The sequence below is a fragment of the Meleagris gallopavo genome, chromosome Z (assembly GCF_905368555.1).
Source record: "Meleagris gallopavo chromosome Z, MGAL_WU_HG_1.1, whole genome shotgun sequence".
In the NCBI taxonomy this organism is placed as follows: Eukaryota; Metazoa; Chordata; class Aves; order Galliformes; family Phasianidae; genus Meleagris; species Meleagris gallopavo.
The window spans coordinates 72,118,506-72,139,348 of NC_139435.1; the positions used below are offsets into that span (position 1 = coordinate 72,118,506).

The 20,843-nt window shown below is 38.4% G+C and overlaps 1 long non-coding RNA gene across 2 annotated transcripts; it reads right to left on the bottom strand.

Moving 5' to 3' along the window:
- Positions 1-11,597: 11,597 nt before the first annotated feature.
- On the bottom strand, positions 11,598-17,831 carry LOC109364109 (uncharacterized). Of its 2 annotated transcripts, none has more exons than XR_014880528.1 (4): positions 17,748-17,831; positions 16,240-16,337; positions 12,086-12,193; positions 11,598-11,950 (listed from the first exon to the last, which is right to left on the bottom strand). It is a non-coding gene; the product is annotated as an uncharacterized LOC109364109 (long non-coding RNA). The 2 variants fall into 2 exon arrangements; XR_002110124.2 differs by having other exon boundaries at positions 17,707-17,824.
- Between the last annotated feature and the right edge of the window lie 3,012 nt (positions 17,832-20,843).

Consider the following 20,843-nt stretch of genomic DNA (forward strand, 5'->3'; position numbering starts at 1 on the left):
GAGATGTTTTACCTCAACATCAGAAAGGAGGTTTTTCTAGGAATTGTTTTCAGTTTGCTTTGTCCATAGTTGACCACAAAGGATCCATGTGCTGTCTGAGCCCCTCACTCAAATTATGTCATGGAGAAATCTTATGATAGCATAAGGTCTGCTGAAAGAGAATATATTGAGACCGAATCTGCTCATTGTGTCTGCCAGCCACTGCTTCACACAGAACGTGAGCATTGGCTTAATATATTGCATCTCAGGTTTAGGATTCTAATACTTTTAACATTCAAAAGCATGAAGTAAAATTCCCCTTTGACCAACTCTTGGCAGACGACTCTACTTTCCAGAAGGAAATAAATCTTGAACGTAGACTTCGGTGAAAATTTTTATTTTGTAAGAGTTTCAAAATAATGCCTTGCAACAGTAAGTCTGACAAGACTTTAAGTGTAGCACAACAGTGCTGCCAAAATCAACTACTCTAATATTCCTTTGATAGAAATCTCTCTTAAATTGTAAAGAAACCAGTCCGGCTCAACAAGGACCTGCTGGTAAACCTGAAGGGAAAAAAAAAAACAAAACACAAAAACCTCACATGAATTGCCATGGAACTCTAACAGACAAGAGTTCCTTTTCCCAGAAAACAAGAAGATTTCAACTTAACAATTCAAATGTATTACAGTAACCTTGCAAAATATCAGAATTCAGTATGATGTCTTATACTTTTAGCCACTATGAAGTCTGCTGGAATCAACTGAATCATAGAATCATCAAGGTTGGAAAAGACCTCCCAGATCATTCAGTCCAACCATCCATTACGAATATTTATCACTAAACTATGTCCCTCATTACAACATCTAACCATTTCTTGAACACTTCTAATGCTGGTGACTTGACTACCTCCCTGGGCAGCCTGTTCCAGTCTCTGAACATTTATTTCCTAATGTCGAGAACAGATGTACAGGAAGGTTTAAAATCCCAAAAGTAAATCTCCTCAGCAATACGTATAGGAAATCTTTAAAATCATTGCAGCATTTGCTGAGTGGAAAGAATCACCTTTTAATTCACTCTGTACTAGAAGTTCTGCACCTTCCTCTGGGCGACATAGGAAGACAGAGGGGCAAAATTCCTTCCTGAATTTCTGTTTGTGGAGTTCCAAAGGGGGCAAGGGGAAGATGAAGGCAAAACAAAACAAAACAAAACAAAACAAACAAACAAACAAACAAAAAACCACAGAGAGAGAAAAAGAGATAGCAAAGAAACAGGATATTTCCTCCACTTAGATAACATTCTGTGGACAGTTCTAAGGAAAATGCAGGCATATGTTAAGAATGTGGAACATATATTTTGTGTGTTAAGAACTAGCAGCAAGCAACAGCAAGATACTTTTTCATCAGGAATGAAGTCACCACCTCAGCAGAGCAAGAGGAACTCCCTGTCAACAAGCAGTTGCCATGTGCCATTACTCTTCTGTGTGGCAATTGCAGGGGCTCTGATGTGGCAGGGTGGGGCCAGAATACATGTCACTCTGCAGTTACACAGGCAGCCCCTGCGGGGAGAGCAATGCAGAGCGTAGCTCTCTTTTTCTTATCAGTTTTTGCAGGCAGGGCAAGCAGAGAGGATAGAGTATCCCTCCCCACCAGGAAGTCCAGATCATCTATCAGCTGCCTCCCAAACAGCAGATATAACCATGGTCTCCACTAAGCAGAAAGCTCTTAATGAAACGAGTGTGGCCATGCAGACTGAGAGCTAGCCCAGAAACACAGCTGTTCAGCTCTCTGGCTGCACGGAGAACCTAAGTCTGCTGCTGCCTCCAGAGAATGGTAAAGATGCCAGTTGTGAGAGGTATGAGCAGGTAGGTGACCTACTCAGTGTCAGCAATTTACAGGGTGATTCAGCGTGGTTCCTTGAGTAGCGGGGCAGGGGGACACACAGATCCTTGCCCCAGGAAAGGGAAAAAGGGAAAAGGGAAGAGAGATGGGCCTAAAATAATAGGGAATAAAATAAATCCAGACAATGCCATGATCTTTGGTCCAAGTCTTTACAAGATAATTTTTAATTGAGTCCCTTTATTTGACTCAATTTTTTCTAGAGTACCACGTTGCCACAGGACTTGTTTCTCGAGACCCAGTATGGTGTTTTGGGTGGTAACGTGGGGTACTGCATATGTTTCATGCCACCCACTGGTTGCTTCCACCATGGCAACCATTCTTCACCATGCTTACCACTGTGAGATCATGGCAAGGTGACATAATCAATCTGCCACACCTGCCCATATTTATACTTTTGCTATCACCCTTCTCCCCAGAGAGGTCTCATCTTCTTGGCTTGTTTAGCTGTGGTGCATATGTCACATGTCCTGAATATCCTGTGCAGTAAGCATCCATAATTAAGTCCACCCTTGGTCTCTAGCCCATTTATATGTTGCATCTCTCCCTTGATAGTTTGAGGTCTTACAGGCCCACCAAGCTAGAAATAATTCATCCTTGTTTTGTCAATCCAAGTCTATTTGAGCCACTTCAATTTTGGCAGCTCAATTTACCTGATGGCTATTTTGTTGTTCTTCAGTACCCTGACTCTTGGGCACACGAGCATCTACATGATGCACCTTTACAACCATATTCTTTATTTGGGTAGCAGTGTCTCCACAGTTTAGCAGTCCAAATAGGTTTATCTCTTTTTTGCCAGTTTTGTTCCCACTGCTGTAACCATCCCCATAAGGCATTTGTCATTGCCTGTGAATCAGTATTAAGATAAAGCATTGGCCACCTCTCCTATTCAGGAACAGGAGAGACAGTTGCACAGCCTTTACTTCTGCAAATTGGTTTGATTCTCCTTTTCATTTGGCGGCCTTGCAACTTTTTGTGTAGGACCTTCCATCTGCGATGCTTTCTTGCAATATGACATGATCCATCAGTGAACAGGGCATATTTCTTTTCATTTTCTGGTAGCTCATTGCATGGTGAGGTCTCTTTAGCATGTGATACTTCTTCTGATGGTGATGTTCCAAGCATTTTACCTTCAGACCAGTCTATGATCACCTCTAGGATTCCTGGAAGGCTGAGGTTCCCCAGTCCACTTACTCCAAGTTGCATCAGCAGTATGATAGGCGGAGGAACCTTTCCTTTAAACATCCTGTTTAGCACCAGTCAAGCAGTCAAGGTGCAGGAGCTGCATTTCAGTACTGACTAATTTGGAAGCTGCATGAACCCTGTCATACGTAGCTAAGATCTTTCTTCTCAGTCAGTGTGTTGCACTATTCCAACTCTATCTATGCTCGACTCCAGAATTCCAGGGGTCAGCCTTAAGTCTCTCCTGATGCTCTTTGCCACAGACTCCAAGCAGCAGTGTAGAGGATGCTCTTTACATCCTGTCCCATCCCTACTGACCCAGGGCCACAGCTCAGGCTATCACCTGTTTAATCTGCTCAAAAGCCTGCTGCTGCTTAGGGCCCCATAAAAAATTATTCTGCATTATCTGATAAAGGGGGCTTACAACAAGTCTGAAGTTTGGAACATGAATTCCCAAAACACCCAGAAAAGACTGTGACTCTTTCTTACTAGTGGGAGGAGACATAGCAGCTATTTTGTTGACCACATCCATTGGGATGTGATGACATCCAACCTGCCACTTAATATCTAGGAAATGAATTTCCTGTGCATGTTTTTTCACTTCACTTAATAGCAAAATCAGCACTCAGATAGATATGGATTATTTGCTCTCCTCTCTTAAAAACTTCCCCTGCTGCACTGCCCGACACAAGAGAGTAGTGAATTCACTACATGTGATCAGGAGCATCATCTTGTTCCAGCACAGTTTGAAACACTCCATGGCAAATAGCTGGACTACTTCCACCCATGGGGCAGATGGATTCTATTTACCCTAACATTCCATTTCTTTATCTCAGGCATCAGATCATCTTTGAACGGGTATTTTTTCCTTACGGCAAATAACATCCATTACCAGATGCGAAGGCCTCATCCCTGCATGTACTGATACCTCTGTCATTGGCTCAGTCTCTAGCAAAGCCACTGAGATGGCAAGCACTGATGTTACCTAAAATACAATACTGGCAGCGCGGGACCCCGGCCGCGGCTCTTACAAAAATGCAGCCCTGCTTTATCTATTAAAATGAATATGATGAATGAATATAAATAATATTATTTTTTATTTCTAAACTTGTCTTGTGGGAAATTGAATGATTCCCCCTCAGAGCTGTTGGTCTTTCCTCATTCTCACATAGTTCTATTTTAGAAAATGTATACTAATATAAACTGTCAGGTATATCCAGTGGACCCCAGGAGAATTAAGAAAATCTTTATGTGATACACGTGAGAATTACAAGATTCTTGTTGTGACTGGACTTTTCTCTCTGTTGATATGCAAGTAGGTTATTTGTTTCTATTCATTATTATATAAGGATGTCCAATCTCAAAATCAATATTTGTTAATGAAGATTTTTAGTTTGTAAACAGCAAGGATGTTAACTCTGCACAAAAGTCCTACATGCGCTCCTCCCAAAAATGTTTCTCTTGAGTCAACCACAACAAATTTAGCAATACTGAGATCTTGTTCTTTAGTTCATGTTTTAAATGAGGCTAAAGCTCTAATTTCACAGAATCACAGAATCGTAGGGGACCTCTAAGAGATCACCAAATCCAACTTCCCTGATAAAAGAAGGCTCCCTTCAGCAAGTCTGTCACAGTTGGTTCTAAAGCTGAAAGATAATTGTGGTGAATATGGGAAAAGAAAAAGCAGGGAAGGAATACTCATCTGTATCTGAAGACCTGGGTTCACAGAGAAGACTCCATAGAGGAGAGATCTCCAGAAAGAGATCCTTCCCCAGTGGCAGTCAGCCCTTAAATGGGATCTAGGAGAGATGCAACCAGGCTCCATCCCTTCCAATGCCTTCACCTGTGCTCCCACACCTCAGTCCTTTCCTCAGGTGATCAATCAGTGATTCAGGCTGTGACTCAACAGTTCTGTCATGGAATTAACGAGATCAATTTACACCTGTGACAGGGGGCAGTAGGCCCTTGCCCTCCGCTCCCCACCCCACAAAATGGGAAGGAAGGGAGGAAAACAAAAACAGCAGCAACAATCTATGGAGGAAAACTTATTTTACTATGATATCGGAATGCAAGATAACACAATATAATACAATCTGATTGAAATTGAGACTAATAAATCAAATAAAATAGGAGAGAGAGAGTTCCCGAGACTGATTCAAACCTGAAAAGCTTGGAACGGCCAGGAAAGCACCTCCAGCACCCACTGCCAGGCAGTAAGAGACCTCCGCACCTGGAAGGGCCAGATCCCATGACTTCTGTAATGTATAGGGATAGGTGCCTGGAATTGGAATTTAGATCAGTGCAGATTAGGTGCATTCTAGAATGCAAATGCTAAATTAACACTTTAACTCCCAATACACTACATGATGTTTTGATGCGGAATACTGAAAACCAAAAACAAACAAACATAAAATCATGACAAGTTCCCATATAAAGTCACATAAGTAAGCATTCATGAAGGTCTTGAATATCTTCAGAGAATGAGACTACATGAATTCTGTGCAGCATGTTCCAGTGTTCCATCTCTCTGACAGGAAAGAAATTCTTTCTCATGTTAGTATGGAACTTCCTATGTTCCAGTTTCTGCCTGTTGCCTCTTTTCTATTGCTTAACTGCACTGGGAGGAATCCATCTCCATCAATTTGACTCCTGCACTTTAGATTTTTATAAACAGTTACAAGATTCACTCTCAGCCTTCTCCAGAATGAAGAGATCTCTCAGACTTTCCTTAATTGGGAGATGCTCCAGGCCTCTAATCATCTTTACCACATTCTGTTGGACTCTTTCTAGGAGATCCCTGTCCTTCTTGAACTGAGAAACCCACAAATAGACATCATACTCCAGATGTTGCCTCATCAGGGCAGAGTGGAACAGGGAAGATCACATCCCTGGACCTGCTGGCAAAGTATCTTTTAGACCCTACTGGTTACAGACGCTGTATATATGTATATATTTCTCAGTAGCACCACTTCCCTTTTTGTTGCATTGTCAGAAAAATGTCCTGTTACTATGCAGACTGTGACAAGGATGTGCCATGCTGGTGTGACGGACATGTACACATGAAACTGAAAGATGTGACTAAGAGCATGGGATGTATCAGCTCTGAATTTGTGCAGAGAAAGGAAGTTCAATGTGATGAAGTCTGCAGCATTGACTGCAGATGCCCTTTAAATCACAGAAGACAAGATGCTCATAGAGATGTAAGTGGAAATAGTATCAACTTTCTACAGGTGGAAAATTGTTTCTTCTGCCTAATCATTAAAATGAATAGACTTATATTACAAATTTTATGAATGCTTGAATACATACGTGAAGGGAATTGCATTAATATTCATATATTTTTACTAGTGCTGAATCATCATGATTGAAGAGAAAAACGAGTTAACAATGCCTTTTAAGTGCTTCTCTTATGGAATTACAGTAAATCATTTTTAAAATCCTGTTTTTTTTCTACCATAGACCAGAGCTCTTTGTAATTAAAGTACAAAGAAATTCCTGCCTTCTGACTCCCATATCACAGCTGAGTTAAGGATGTCTCTTCTGCTTCAAGACTGAAAGTAAATAAAACTGAGATATGGCCATGGGTTTTCAAGACGTCTTGAGTTCATGTGGGACAAGAAGACAAAACACAGCACAAATACCTTGCTGAATAGGTATGTTTCACTTGCTACATTAAGTTAAAGGACTATATTTCTGGACACCCATTTCTTTTAAAAAGTTCTGGAATAGATAGAAAATGGTGGCCATAAAACGTGTTTTCCAGATGAGTGCAGTGGATGCTGGGAGGGACTTACAAAAATAAATTTCTGTTTCTGAGGCAGCTGTGTAGACCAGCAGCCCAGCATAAGACCTTTAGAAGACTTCAGGTAGCCGAGTTGCTTGCTATAGAGCAACCAAGAATCCACACAACAGATACAAGAATAAAGCCTATTTACATTAGTAAATACATTGCCTACTAATGTGATTGTGAAAATATCAGTCTATTAATTATAATGCAATTTCCTTATATATATATATATATAAAAAAAAAGATGAAAGAAAGTGAGAAACAGGAATTTTTTTTTTTTTTTCATTGTAAGGCAATATGATTTTAAGCAAATAAAGTTGTCTTCCTGCTTGTGACTTTTTCATTGTATGTCTGCATTACAGAAAAATTAACAAAACTATTTCATCCCAGATATGGCCTCTGAAATATTCACCCACATTTGACTTGCAAATATAAATATGAATTCATGTTCACTCCTCAGATATTTAAAATAGGTTAGCAGCTGAAATTGTATGTGTCTGAGACTGGAAGAGAAAACTGGGTCTAATGACAGCAGCATTTTGATGAGAGCCCAGCTGCTTCTCTACGGTGTTCTCATTCAGCTTTGTCTCCTGCTCTGGCTTGGATATATCACCTGGACTGAAGTTCAGCACCTTAATCTAAATTTACCTTTTACCATCATCATCATGAAAGAAAGGGTTACTTTTGAAAATATATACCACTGAGTGGTGCTAGCAACTTCTACCACACAAATAATTGAATTATATTGTGAATAACATTACTTTAAATGCCTGGTTTTGCTCTACACTGTAAGACATGCTCTTAGTTTAATACTTTGGATAATGAGATTTACTTCTATGTTTTGCAGTAAGAGGGTAAAAGAATCAGTGGCATTATTCTTGCAAAACATGGAGAGTAATAGTTATTTTATGGTATCACAAAGAAAATAAGCAAGAAAGGTGTCAGAAGATCATTTAAAAATGCCACTTAAAGCTTTTTTTTTTTTTACATACTCACTGAGAATGATTCAAATACAAGATATTTGATCAAAGTCACAGTGTCAAGTAAAGTGAATCATTTGTTCACATACTTAACTTCAGCAATTGAATTAAGCAAATGCTTAATTAGCTGCATGTTATGTGCTCTCTCCCTCCGTGATGACTCATTCTGGCTCACAAAAATCTTGGGTTGAAATAGCTCTAGTCCAAGGGACGGAGTGCAGAGGAAATAGCCAAGACAAATATGTGTGTGTGTATTTAAACATGCATATAAATTGAGTGATTCTGTGATTTCAGAAATCTATTCTCATGAGCACTGTGAGGCAAAGTCTCTCAGTCTTTAATTCTGAGGATAAGCCTATTATCATAACTGACTTATTCAAATGAAATTATTATACAAACCAAAACCAAAACCAGACCAATCAACAAACCAACCAACCAACAAAACAAACCCAAAACCAGCACAGTTTTATCACAAACAGGATCTGTGGATATGCAGTTAAGTATCTGGCTTTGTAAAAGTCTTGCTCTGTACATATTACACAAAACAGCTGAAAGCATGAGAAGTTTGATCACAGGATGCAGAACAGCAAGTCAGAAAAATAACACAAGGAACCTAAATACTGCGTGTAAAATAGTGAAGAGAGCTTTCTTGAACCCATTAATATATATGTTTCTATACAGTCTTTACTATCTGAATAGTGAAAACAACCTGAAATGCACAGGTTCTGGGGAAGATATTTCAGGGTTTGCCATGATTTAATTTCTTTGAAAGTGCTCATGTGAAAAGAAGTAGATATATTTATGTGGATGACATTCAGGGTAAATACTCTGAATATAATGCCTCTTGTTTTATTATGTTGACCCATAACATCAGACACAGATATGGGTGGTGTGGCAGTAGAAGTGGAACTTTCCCACCAGTATTCCAATATTCCATGTTGTTGCTGTGTGACAGACTGCAGCAGAGGGGCAGTCTGACCAAATGGTGTCTGACATAGAAGTGCATATGAAGCAAAGGAAAAGAACTGAACTCCTCCCTGTGGAAAAAACTGCACCCATTGACATTCCTTGGTGCTTGCTGAATGTCTATGGAGACTAAACAGTGATGTGTAATTTCAAAACCCAAATTCAATGACGGATGGTCATCCCTTGGAAGAAGGTAGTTTTCAGGATGGATGTGTTTGGGTACTATACTGAGAGGTTATAATGAGATTATAGTGAACTAAGTTCACCCAAAGGAAGGTATTTCATCAAAAAAATGACAGCTCAGGTTAGCAAATATGCAGCTTATCAGTTTTGAAGTACCATCAAGTTTGCATTCATAACAGAGGCTAATTATGGAGTCTCCACTCTGCTCCATGCTCCACGCCTTTTTCTCTTAGAGTCAGCACGTGAAACTCTCTTGATGTTGCCAGCACCTAAGCACGTGTGGAATGAATTTCTGATTCACTAGATGCACTCTGTTTCTGTACCCCTGTGAGCAGTGCTGTATCTTAATTCCCAATGAACAGTGCACCAAAACTTTCAAGTCACTTATAGCAATTATCCCACGATATTCAGAGAATAACTATTTAGACAGATAACTATAACTACTTCAAGGTAGTGGCCTCAATGGTGACTTCACAAAGTCATGAAAATATTAAAAGATTTCTCTTTTCTTTATATATATGGTGAACTTGAATTTTCTGTTCAAACATTTCTAACAATGGAAGTGTAACAGGCAAGCCAATGTCTGAGGGACAATGAACATGCTTTTGTGCGTGAAAACATATTTGAATTAGTCTGCCTAGTGCAAATCTCACCAAAGTCATTGCCAGTGTTTCCCCAGGGTTTTAGCAGGATTTAGAGTAACTGTCCGAAAGAATGATGAGCTCCAATATACACAAGTAGAGCAGATCTTTGTATTTATGCTAGAATGCTTAGCTTTCTGATGATGACCTCATTGAAATGTAGCTATCTGTCTTTAGATCGGCATTCAGTGTTCAGCTGTCTTTTAGCTCCTCTCCCAGACCTTCTGTTATTTTCAGCTCAAGGCAGAAAAGACATTCGGGTCAAATGGCACCTTTAACCTTATGCTAATATTGACAGTCAGATCTGCAAATTCTTCAGCCTTCGAATTATTGCAAGAGAAAGAGGAGGGGTAAGAGGAAAGCAAGTAAATAAAAGGCAGGAAAAGAGAGACATGTTCAGGATATATAATTTCAAGGCTAGTAACAGGATCAGTGTTCTTGCTTTGATAACGTAGAAGCAGTCCAGAGGTAACCTTTTTGCATCTACCTTTATATACTCATACTTTCTGACTTAGTTTTTTTTAATGCTTTGAGTAGATGTGGAGTATTCATTGCACTGAACTAAGCTTGGTAGCTCCAAGGCCAGCAATTTCTTAAAAGAATTGAAGGATTTTATCCCTACTACAAAGCAATGATGATGTGGCCTGGTTGCTCCAGACCAGAACTGGCTAATGCATAGCTGAGGGTACAAATAAGGAAAATGCATCTCCTTCAACCTTCTCTGTAAATGTAACCTTATTAGCAATATTCTCCTTCCCATATGTCTCTCTTAAAATAGAAAGCTTTGAGTTGCTACACATAAATTTTATTTAGAAGGTTATTCTATTAACATTTATTTTAGATTCTAACTACTTCAGGGAGGGAAATGTCATTTGCAATCAGTTTAAATTGTGCTTAGTAGAATGGTGTTCTGACCTGCTGTAAACATTACAGCTGTCATACATAGATAAATAAGCATCTCCCAGTTTAGTAAATGTCTGTAAATCAGCATTTTCAAGGTCTAGTAGAAGTAAAAAAAAAAAAAAAAAAAAAAGGCATAATTATGATATTTCAATTAAATGAACTTTACAATAAACCTCTTCCCCTTTAAATGGCCTGTTAGATTTAGGGAAAGGATCAGTGTTTCTGTCCTTGCCTCCACCAAAAGCATTCACTCATCTAAGTGCATAATTTCTCTTGTTCCTTTCTAGTTATAAATCACGATGTAGCATAAATAGTTCAGAGAATTTATTTGTAGGAAAAAAAGGGAATTTTTTTTTCACTCAGTGATATGTCTGTGAATTACAAGGCTGTATATTATTAAGACCGTACTTTGTCTGGGACAATGTAGTTTATTTGTCAGTAGAGCTAATCAAAGAGAAGGCAAAGGCCTTAAGGCTGTACATCCAGCAACCTTCATTCGGGATAATGTTCTAGCATATTGGAAAGATTTTCAGAACACTTTTTGTACAGTCCAGCTGTCTGCCACGCAACCTGAAAGTCCTTATTTACAAGAATTCTCAACCACCACTGATGGTAATTATGTACAAAACACTCTTTTCATCTCATGCTCATGAATACATCTTAAAGTAGAGCTGCTCACTCAACACCTGTGCATACTGCATACAACTCACCTTTTGATCTCATCATCCATTTAGATTGCTAAAATGAATCTGTGCTTGCAGTGGACATTTCCATGAGTGATTAGTTATATTCTTTGTTCTTTTTTTAAAAGAGGAAAACATTATTATTATTATTTTCCCTTTGATATCCATGTAAGGCACACCACTTCATATTTTCTTTGATAAAATTGTACTTTCTGTAACTTATTAGGAATTTTGTGTTAGGAGCTTTTTATATAGAAAGCAGTGAAGGGTGAGAAAACATTAAAAACTGCAGAGAAAACAATTTATTATATCCTGTGGGAGTAAAGAGCTTGTTTTAAACTCATTTTCCATGTAAATAGGATTAAAGTAAAAGATTAAACTTGATGCTGTAATTGTTATTCACATGAACTTCAAACAAATTTAATTTTTTGATCATCCTTTAATGATAATATCCAGAAAAAATAGGTTTTCTTCATTCTTGCATTTGAAATAAAATTAATCATACTGCAGTTAACGGATTTTTATTATTAGCATGCCTGACAAAGAATATTTGGTACACAGAGAATTAATAGGTGATCTCCATTTAACTAGAAGTTCATAAAAGAATATATATTTGATACTTGTTCTAATCCTATTCTTCTATCTATAATCTAGAAAGCATTTAAGCAAGTTCTTCAGCATATTGAATTCTCTCCTTGGTCCTTTCTCCTTGGTCACATCAGCTGCCACGTTGTCCTGAGAGCGCAAGTCTCTGTGTAAAAGAGATACAGGACTCAATGGACAGAGGTGAGAATGGCAGAAGATCTGACCTGTGCATCACATTCATTTTGCCTCTTACTGGTATGCAGAAGAATATTTTGAAGATAATCATGCATGTAATACAAACCTGTGTGTATTGAATTGACTCTCTTCGGAATCCTTCACTTCCAGCACTTGCTTTGTGGTCAGTACATGAAAAGTACACATGGCGTGATGGTGGTCTGCACTGTCTCTGCTGTACACATTTGAAACAGAAACTGAGCATTTGTTTAAACGCGTACAACGCTGCACAACCTTCATATTTAAAAGCTCCTTTTCCTTTTGTTTTCTGAAATCAGACTTTTACTATATGTGTTCAAAATAGGAAGCTACTCTTCCATTTCTTCTAGGCTCATGTATTATTGAGTAACCAGCTAAAAATAGCTCTACAAGCATAAGGCTAGTGGAACTATTCATTTAGAGTCAAGGAAAAGGCAAGAATTTCGTCTGATTATATCATTAGTGATGAAAGACAATGTTAGATACTCTCACACTTCTTTCTTTTATCACTACATTACTCTTGCAATATTGGTAATATGCATTGTGTTTCAGCAATGAACTCCTTTTGATCTGACCTTCACACAGCAAAGCAATCTATTGTTCTTGGTTTATGCAAAAATATATCTGTTTTAAGTAAAAATCAGAATAGAAAAGTGCAGTTGGAAGGAATCCTAAAGACCATCTAATCCAACCACTGGATGAAATAAAATCTTTTTTTTTCTTTTTTTTTTCCCCCCCCCCATACTTGGTAACATCAATCGATGAATATGCTAACAGTTTAATCATCAGCCTACATACAAAGGAATGAGAGCAATTTCTATCTGTAATGTGGACAGGAAAACCACTGCTAAACTGCGACCTTCGAATTAAGTCATGCTCTTCTAAAATTAGGTCAAGGCTGAAAATAAGGATGGATATGATACCAATCAAATTTATGTGACTTGAATGTCTGAGCTTTTGTGGATCATTAGAATTAGAAAAAAATGCTATCCTTTTTAATCACATTCTTCTATATGAAGTGTTTTACAAACGTCTTACAATAATCATTTAATCTCAGACTTGACAAGTAACTAAGGCATTTACCACGAGTCAGCTGCTGCCTGAATTCTAGAGTTTTTGATCCATGTTGTTTGAAAATATGCATTTTTTTTTGGACCCAAGAGGTGGAGGGGAAGGAGGAGAAGAGAAGGGAAAAGCAGCACAACAAAATGTGCTTGACAAACACCTCCTTCTGTAAAATATGAAACCAGCCATACAAAGTGCAATCTTATATCACTTTAACTCGCTTCAGCTTAGTCTTCTCTTGTATCACATGCAGCTCTATTTTTTACTAACAGCAAGCAAGACAAATAGATGAGTGTTTTGAGGTGTGGTGAGCTATTACAGAAAAGAAATAAAAACATGGTATTTATTCCAATGCGACATTCTTAAGTTGTGTTTACTTTTACTTAATCATAGAATTATAGAAATGCTTCAGCTGGAAGCACTTTTAAAGATCATCTAGTTCCAACCTCCCTGTCATGGGCAGAGTTACCAACCACAAGATCAGGCTGCCCAGTGCAACATCCAGCCAAGCCTCGAATGTCTCCAAGGATGGGGCAACTTCTCTAGACAACTGTTTCCAGTGCTTCACCTCACTCTTATATCTCAATTTGATCAGCAGATCTTTGTTGAGCCACAATGGTTTTCTGCTTCCTCTGCTTGATTTCTTACACTTGAGAATGGAGAGTTCTTGTACTCTAAGAAAGGCTTTCTTAAAGAGCAGTCAGCTCTGCTCCGTTCCTTTGTCCCCAAGAACAGCTTCCTAGTGTTTTTCTCCCCCTCATTCATTAAGCAGCTGGAATTTTACTCATCTAAAGCTCAGAGCCCTGACTTCAATCTTTGCCGGACCCATCTTTCTCGAGATCATAAAATCATGGTAGCTGTAGCCCAGACTGTCTCCGATTTAACATCTTTTATGATCTCATCTACATTGGTGAGCATCAGGTTGAGTAATGCTTCACTTCACAGAATCACAGAATCACCAAGGTAGGAAAAGACCTACAAGATCATCCAGTCCAACCATCCACATATCACCAATAGTACTCACTAAACTATGTCCCTCAACACAAAATCCAAACTTTCTTTGAACCTCCAGGGTCGGTGACTCCACCACCTCCCTGGGCAGCCCATTCCAGTGCTTGACCACTCTTTCAGAAAAGTGGTATTTCCTAACGTCCTTCTGATTGGTCTGTCCAATATCTGGACCAGAAAGTTATCCTCAGTGCACTAGAGAAGTCTCCTGGCTTCATTACAATCCATCGTATTGTTTTCTGAGCAGCCATCCAGATGGTTCAAGTCCCCATCAGGACGAGAGTTTTCAAGTGCAGTGCTTCTTGTAGTTCCAGTTGTGTGATTCATCCCACCACATTTCTGTGATAGAAAATAGGTCATAGTTTTCTAATTGCACTGTGGTTTCCAATTCTTCTTGCTTGTTTCCTGCATTGCAAGCAGTGGTGCAGAGGTACTTAAGCTGAGCTATAGGCTGCATTACCTTCCTAAAGAAGCCCTCCCTAATTCCCTTGTGGCACTTTACCAATTTTTGCCTTCTGCTTTCTAATGTGCTAGTAGTCTCTGGCTCGCCTCTGTTACTCAGAATTATATCCTCTTCACCATCAGAATCTGGTTTAAAGCCCTGCTTTAATCAGTCCAGACATCTTGCTACCCAAAATCTCATTATAAGCAACATTTGCCCTCACAGTAGCTCTTTATTTTATGATCAAATCATTGTTATCATTCCATCTTTACTGTTTTCTTTTCCTTCTTATGGTTTAACATTCCTGCAATGGTAACAAGATCAGCATCAGACAAAAACCCCACAGACTGTTGTTCTCAGTTAATTTATATTTCCCAGCATTATGACAAGTGTTTAGGGAAAGAAGATAAATTTTAATTAAATTGGACAAATTCTTCTTAATATTTAGCATTGATCAAACCATTGTAGAGATTTTGCGGGCATAAATAGAAAGTAGAAGTAACTGAATGTGCTGAATTATAACTTGTTTTCTTTATTCCACTTGAACATATTGGTCTTAATTTTGCTGTTACAAATGACTGTTCAACTTCATAATTCAATTAAAGTCCAGCAATTAAAAATCAGACATGACTGTGCCAGCTGGAATTTAAGAAAAATAAATTAATATTTCTTGAAAAGTTTCTGCAAAATTTTTGATTGTCTGCTAGAAATTACCTTTTCCCCAGGCATAAAAATCTAAATTTTCATAAAAATATTGCAAGAATTTCTTCAAAATTCTGAACTGGAAAACTCATATATAAACAAAGTTAAAAAAAAAAAAAAGTTGGATTTGTTGCTACCTCTTTTTCTATTTTCCACTTACAAAATATTTAATATATATAATTTTCTCTAGACACAACATATTCAGAAGAAAAGTGAAGCATTGGAAAACCTGTCAATTCTTTCCTACTCACTAAATTTTCTGCAGACGACTTCTTTTTGAGCAAAAAGAAAGATCAGATTGTCATAATAAAGCCAGAGGAAGAGTTACAGAACAAAATGCAGGATGGTTACTGTTGGGCATGGAAAAAGAACAAAAAAGTGAGATGAAGTGCTGCAATTGGAATAGATGCAGCCAAACACAATCTTAGTATTAATACAACAGGGGCATGAGCAAATGCTGCAATGCAGACAGACAAAACCTGAAACAAATATTTTTGTTCTCTTAAGTGGAAGCAAAATTAGGCATTGCTATTACAGTTAAGAGTGAAAGGAACAAAAGAGGATATGGAAAAACAGCAGCCCTACTGAAAATGTCATCAGTGAAAACAGTATCTTCCATATTGCATCTGTTAATCCATTAACAGCACTGAGCAACTCAAGGGAAGTATATCACCTAAATGTTATGACAGGGTGCTATTGCAAAAGGTCAGCTACACTGAATGAAAAAGAAAGCCATCCCAATTCTTTTTTCTCTGTCGGCTTTATAAAAAAATCCATTGAAATCAAACAAAATCTTTTTGCTGAGTGAGCTTTTAAAGATGGAAAGATCCAACATAATGAAGTCCTCCGAGTCCAATGCTGCAATAGATCTTTCCTACAGTAACCTTGGATTACACATCCCTAACTCACAGATGTTAGAAAATGTCATGGCTGAAGTTCAGGGAAAAGTTGTTTTCTTGTTTTCCCCTGGATCTTGTCTAGTTTGTCTTAAGATCTAGCAGCAGAAGAGAAGTTCAAATGCTTACCTGGGAGCTTGGAAGCTCAGGACAGATGAAGGGTATGAGAAAGATACCAATTCTAATGACTAATCACATGTTTGAAGTAGGAAGACAGATGGTTAAAGCTGCAGAGAATGAAAGAGTTATAGTAAACAATCCTTTTTTAAAAAATCCTGTGACTGAACTCCAGATACAGGAAATAGTCTGAGTTTCTCTGCTGAGGTGGCTAATAGGGACTGAATGAGTCCTTTGACACTGGAGATTGCCCGGCAAAGGGTATGGGGTATGAGAACAGCCCAAAAGTAGTTTTGAGATTAGTATTGTGTAGCTTTCATTTTCCTTATAAAGAGATGCTCTAGAATATCTAGCCCACTCATCACTGAAATATACTGTTTGAAGTTATCTATGTAATAGAATTACAATTCTTCTGTGCATTGGGACTCTTTACTGGGCTTTCCGGTTAAGAGAGTAACTGTATGAAATATAAACTTTATTTGAGCTATAAAAATTGTAAAATGCCCTTTCTTCTCTTTCAGTTCATTTACCCTCCAGAGAAACTTTCAAAGCTTGTTAGTTTATTTCAGCATACATTTCTCATTTCCATCTCAAATAGAAAGAAATGAGATTTAATGACTGTAGGTCAGGACATCTTTGTTACATAAAGTCTCTTGATTTGGTGACCTAAATAATTATGATCTCAACTTTATTACTTGTTTATTTCCCAAATACTCCAACTTAAATTATTTTTTTCTCACTTTCAAAGTCATAAATACAGCATTATTCACTATGAGAAGAAAATGCAAGGTATTTAAATGGTTTGCTAACCATCACAGCATTAAAAGCATGATGTACTATAATATCCAGTGTGTAGCTTAGAACTATAGGTTTTACAGTCAAAATTATACTCACTTAGCTCATACTCCATTGTGCTAGAAAAGCACACCAGCCTAGTCTACAATCTAACAGCCAGGTATGTGCATTAGGATGGAAAACAGCAGTAACAGCACAAAAAATCTATTTTTTTCAAGTAGTTGAAAGAATCATAGAATCACTCAGGTTGGAAAAGACCTTAAAGATCACTGAGTCCAACCACAACCTAACCATACTACGCTAACTCTAATAGCCCTCTGCTAAATCATGTCCCTGAGCACCACATACAACCCTTCTGTAACGAAATGTTTCCTGAAAACTTTTTTCCATCCTTCTGATGGAAAATCCGTCAAAATCCGTCAAGACCAGATATTTACAGATTGTTACAGGACAGGTACTGAAATAGCAAGCTGAAACTACTAACTGAGTTCTTCTGTTGCCCTGCACTGCAGTGGCCAAGCTTTGGCTCTCACTACAGCCAGAGACCTGTGCACTAGCATGTGACTGTGGGACTTTCTGTCTGGGGTCTCCACATTTCTCCTAACCTCCCACCAGAGTGCTGCCATAGCAAACCAGCAGACTCACTAGCACTCTTTAGGGCAGCCTTAACGGCGTGTGACTGACCTGCTCTGCCCTGTAGCCTATAGCGCTGGCTCTGTCCTTACCGCACTCACACACGCTGGCTCTCCTGCTCTCTCAGCCTGGTGGCAGCGCGGTTCAGCAGTTTAAGCCTCCCGCCATTGCCTCGGCAACGCTCAAGTCACGTCAGTCTCTCTCGCGAGATCTGCCGCTGCCGGGTCGTTCTCCTCTCACGGTTTTTCCCCGGAGGGAGGAAACTGGGGGAGCAAAACTGTGGGAGCTCCCTCCCCCCACCGTACCTCGAGAATCCAGCAGACTTCGGGTACAGAAAGAAAGAAAAAGGCTTCCAGAAACTACTTGCTGAGGGGTTCTGTGAAAAGATAGCGTTTTGTCAGCAATTATTGTATACACCTCACTAACTCTCACCTCAGCATAGACGTCAGTGAAATGCACCTCAGAAAAAATATTGGAAGATGAAAAGAAATACATATATAATACATACATACATACATACACAAACACACACACACACACACACATATATATATATAAAATATACATATATAAAATATACATATAATAAGCAAAAGGCCTTTTGCCTCTTCCCAGACACTTTGGAAAAGGCTGTGTTCAGCAGTGTTCTGTGTCTTTGCTTCCAGTACACCAGCGACTTTCAGAGACAACCAATAATGTAGTTCTCATTTTTCATTCACTTCCAATCTATTCCTTCTTTAGAAGCAGTTCTGAAAGGTAAGGAAGTGAAGTCTTGACATTCTTTAGGAATGAAGCCTTAAAAGTGCAAGAGCGGGATGTCCCAATGAGGCAAAAGTCAAGGTAGGAGGACAGACTGGATGAATGGCAAATTTCTTGAGGAACTCAGGAAGAAAGTTTATGATCTCTGAAAGAAGGGATAGGCAAATTATTGTGCAGAGTTTGAATTAGAAAGCCCAAGGCTCAATTAGAATTTATTTTGGGTAGTGCAGTAAAAAACAAAAAAGCTTCTGTAAATACATTAACAGCAAAAGAGGGGCTAAGGAGAATCTTCATCCTTTATTGGATGTGAGGAGAAACCTGGTGATGAAAGATTAGGAAAAGGCTGAGGAACTATTTGCCTCAGAACCAGGGAACATCGGACCTTCTGTTATGACCTGGGAAGCTTATGGAGTAGATCATCTTGAGTACCAATACATATTAGACAATTGAGTGATCAGATCCAATCAACATAGTTTGATGAAAGGCAGGTCCTGACTGGCTGACCAGAACCCCTTGTATGATAAGTAGTAGTAGCTGAGTTAATGTCTATGGTTGTCATTTATCTCTTAGTAAAGCACTTTGCACTGTTTCTCACAGTTTTCTCCCAGATGAACTAGCTGTTTTTGGCTTCGACACATACACATTTCACTGTGAATAACTGGTTGGATGGCGAGGCTCAAAGAGTGATAGGGAATAGAATTCAGTCCAGTTGGTGGCTAGACACCACTGTTGACACCCAGGAATCAGTCTTGGGGCCAGTTTTGTTTTACATTTCTAGCAGTGACCTGGAGGAAGGAATCAAATGCATGCTCAGTAAATTCACAGATAATACCAGTTCATGTGAGGCTGTTGATCTGCTTGAGGGTAGGTTTTGCAGAGGGATTTGTATACACTAGTTCATTAGTCCACATTCAAACATGTAACAACCAATACAGCAACATGCTAGGTCATGCACTTGGGTCATAACAACCCTATATAGCTGAATAGGCTTGGGGAATAGTGGCTAGAAATTTTTCCTTAGCTGGGGATGCTGGTTGATAGCCAGCTGAAAATAAGACAGCAGCAGTATGTCCAGGTGATGAAGAAGGTCTGAATCAGAAATTGTTTTTCTGATCCAGACTAGGGAAATGATTGTCTTTTTGTACTCTGCACTGGTGAATCCACATCTCAAATACTGTGTTCAGTGTTGGGTCCTTCACGACAAGAAGGATATGAAATTGCTCAAGCATGTGCAGGGATGGGCAACAAAACTGGTAGGGAGATTTGAAAAAAAGGTTTATGAATAGCAGCTGAGGGAAGTAGAGTTGTTTAGGCTTGAGAAGAAGAGACAGGGGAGAAACTCTCAGTGCTCTCTACAGATGAAAGTTTGCAACAAGGAGAGTGTTGTTTTCTTTTGGCTGGGAGGTAGGAAGTAAGTGATCTTTTAGGTCACTTCCAATTCAAAACATTTTATGAGGAAATATACTATGATTTATTTCTTGCAACTTTTTAAGATTTGTTGTCGTGCACTCAGATAGTTTTGGACATGAGGTCATGTCAAATTAAGAGAATAACTTTGAAAAAAAAAATCACTATCCTAAAAAATTTTAAAGGTATTGTCTGGATTAATTGTATTTCTCTTATGATAAATGTGAGAAATGTTTGTGTTCAATAGTCCAGACTTGAGTGGAATTTGCTGTGAATCACAATTTATTTCACACTTACAATAATGGGCAACCTTGAGAACAAGCACACAGAGCTGAGAGACACAACAGTTTATATTTCCTGCTTCCCATTGTGTGTTTTCTCATTGGTAGAGAATTCCAGGGTTTACAGCCTATCTGACATTTCTAATTCTCTTAGTCTGTTTGATGCTTTGATAATCCTTCCCTATTCTCCTCATATTCTTGTTTAGTTCTTATCTAGTTTGGTATGCTGGAATAACCTCTCATAGTTACCTTCCCCTCTAGCTTATCATTCAAACCATAGAACAGATCACTGTCCTGATGTTACTCAGAAATTCACGTTTTCATTTCTGCAGGCAGAAATTTATCTTGTATCTTTCTGGACTTCTTTAGAGTCATAATATCTTATTGTTATGCAAAAAAAAAAAAAAAAAAAAAAAAAAAAAGCATTGCTTTCCACACAATAAATTAAAATAATAACTGAGAATATTCAATCTGATTCATTTAAATGTTAATTTTTTTCATGAATATTTGTATGTGGAAGGTAGTATTTATAGTATTTATTCTTTTGAGACTCTGCTAAAATGTGATTAAAGTTTGTGTAAAAAAAAAAAAAAATTGATCTGTCTGTGGAAATGAAATCTCCATTCCTTTTACTTAAGAAGTAATGGCTGTTTTTCTCCCTGCTTTACCCAGAAGATCACAACTGATTTGGTTGCATAAATGTGTCTCTCAATGCATTTTTCAAATGTAGATTATAAGTAA